Here is a 3,051-nt window from a genome sequence, read left to right as displayed (position 1 = left end):
TCCCCTTGTTTGTCCAGCTTCCAATTACTGAAGTCAGGGTCGTTGTAACAGTTACCAGTTTTGATATTCATATTTGGAACAGTGGTTTTCAGAAGGGTTGTTATTCCACCAGCTGTGTTCCAGTCTAGTCATCCTGGGCAGTATTTATCTGTGTAGCCAAACACTGCTGGTGGCTCTGGGTGGGTTTCAACGGGCACAGCCAGTGGTTCACAAGTCCTGCTTCAGGCACTTATCTTAGGCAATAGACAAACAAGATAATTCCTTCGCTCTCTGCTGGTTGTAGAAAACAGACTTATTTGTTTGCTACCAATGCTTCATAAAACAAGAAAAACATTTTTCATTTTATAAAACAGAAAAAGCTACTAAAGCCAGAACTGAAGATACTGTTGCCCGATTCTGTCCCAGTTGGCCTTATGGGATCCATGTGAGGTAGTATCTCGTGTACCACAGCTTTGGGATCTGTTTCCTACTGTCAAACATCATCTGTAGCTGTCCTTTCTCTTGGTCCTCTTTGCAGCTTCTTGACAAGCAGAGTGAGATACTTACTCAGCACCCAGCCAGTATTCAGTCTATGACATTACAGGCCAACCCCTGGCACAGTGACAAGGATCCTTAATACAGAGTGGAGGGCAATGAGAACATAGAATTGAGGGCTGAGCAGTAACGATCTGATTTTAATTAAATCATCCAAGGAAGTATACCTGGTTGTGAACTATTTCAAAAATCCTGCTTGCTTAAATATTTCATTCTATCAGGGAAAGCAAACGTCTAAAACAATGCATAGTTGGTCTATGACAATTCAGAAGATAAAGCAAAAGACAAGAAGAATATGCCAGTATGGAAAAATCACATATTCAGTTTATCAGATTCGTAATTTGGGAAAATAGTTGTAGCTTTGAATAATTTACTCAAAATTTTTTTAGACATTTGTCTTAAAGGGTAAAGCTTCTGGGCATTTGATTAAATGACTGAAAATTAGCATAATGATTTTGATCAAATAATTAAGATTGTTCTAAAAATAAAAAAGCATTAAAACTCACCATATTTTATTTCTTTCAGTCATATGTACTGAATGGATATAAATGCATATAAATTATCAGATTTCTGGGTAAGAACATAAGGTTGTGTTCTGCACTTGTAACATTGCTTCGTTATAAATCCTCTTTCAGCAATATATTAAGAGAGTTGAAAATAATGAGATACAAGCTAAAATAGATTTGGAAGTGATTAGGTGTTTTTAGGTTTATGGCTTATAATCCTAAACTTTTTGTCAGTTTTGCTGCTTAATGAAACACAAATTTATCACAGGCAATATGCAGTAGTTAGAAAGCATTGCTTTCTAATTAGAGCTTGTTTGCAAACATTTCTTTCTTTGAGTAAACAAAAATCACACAAAAAACTTTGAACTGGCTTTGGTTTCTTTACAGCAGAGAAGATGATAACATATTGAAAGTATTGTGTGAAATCCTGACCCCACTGAAATGAGTGGCAAGGCATTGAAGACATTGAGGTTGGTGTTCACCTGCACTACATGTACCCCAGGAAAAAAAAAAACAAACAACGTGGTCTTCAAATATTTGAAAATACAGCCATATGATTGATGAGGCAAAGGACAAAGGATGTAGGAAGCATGTGTGTGCATGAAAATCCTGTTGATGCCCTGGGGAAACAAATGGACTTGTGCTAGATACCTCCAAGTGCATTTTTTATGGGAGACCTTGACTGGTGTCTCTTGTCATGGAAGGCAAGATATTAATTCGATTTCTGTTCAAACCCGTTCACTGAAGTAGATACCGATTGTATAGAGCATGGAAATGCGTGAAGACCAACTGTCAGAAGTTACTTGGAAGAAGACTCTGCACCAGTTAGCCCAAAGTCTCAAAGAGGTTTCAGTCTGAACAGACAAGATGGACAGAGTGTGAGGACTGTGAACAAAAGAAAGCAATAAGGATGGGCTGAAGGGATACTGTCTTGTTCCACTGTTATTTATAGGGTGCATTTTGTGCGTGGCATAAGTAGACTTGTGAAGAATAAAGCTGCATATAAATCAGAGAGAGAGAGGAGATTAAATAAAGACATGAAAATGTCAGCAGTGAAGAAAAACAGCATAATGAGAACTAAGGGTGAGCTGGAGAGATTGCATGGCAGAGAGAAGCCAGGATAAAACGGCCATTCATCCTAAGGAAAGAAAGTGTGTGTCAACCTGTGGAAAATTCTTTAATAGTTCCCGTCCGTGTCCTTACTCCTTTCAGCCTTTGGTTGGCTCTTCCCTGAAGTTTCATCACCTAGGATATACTGAAGTCCTCTTATGGCCTTTCTGGGATCATTTAATTATTCTGGAAAGTGTTTATGCTTCAAAGATGAGTGCTTATGAAAAGAAAGACAGATTTCTTGTTAAAGAAAAATGATGACTGATATAAATGTGATCATTTTGCTTATCTAAATGAATTAGTTCAAATTGCTTTTCTCTGCCAGTGGAAAGGTTATTATCCAAAGAATATATCCAGAGAATAAATGGAAGTGTTAGCTCATGAGGACATCTGACCTGCATTCAAACAGCTCAACATTTCAGATGTATGACCACAGATTTTCTTGTTAGGAACACATGGAGTCCAACAAGAGCTAAGCTTTTAATAGCTTTGTCATTCACTATAGGAGACAGCTACTTATTCAAGTGTAAATTACATATCAAGCATAGCTAAAACTTCTGCAGAAATGTTGTAAGACAACAGCACTGTGTAATTTCAACAAAGTTTTCTGAAACATGTTTTAGTACAGAAAAGTGGAAATCACATTAATACTTAAGTTGTTGTTCTGTTCCCAGAAATGTCTCTAGAGATGTCACCCCTTTTTTTTCTTAAAGAGCACAGATGAAAATCAGCTTAAGTTGCAAATAAAAGGATACTACCCACCAATCCTAACGTATTTGATTCTAAAATTTATACCTAGAATTTGAACACTGAACAGTGCACTTTCAGATTCTGCACAGGTACCAAGAACAAGCATTTCTCAAACGGAAATTCAGCTTAGTTATGAGCGACTGATACAGTC

This window comes from Buceros rhinoceros, unplaced genomic scaffold (assembly GCF_000710305.1).
Source record: "Buceros rhinoceros silvestris isolate BGI_N320 unplaced genomic scaffold, ASM71030v1 scaffold308, whole genome shotgun sequence".
NCBI lineage: Eukaryota > Metazoa > Chordata > Aves > Bucerotiformes > Bucerotidae > Buceros > Buceros rhinoceros.
Note: the sequence above shows the minus strand (reverse complement) of the source record.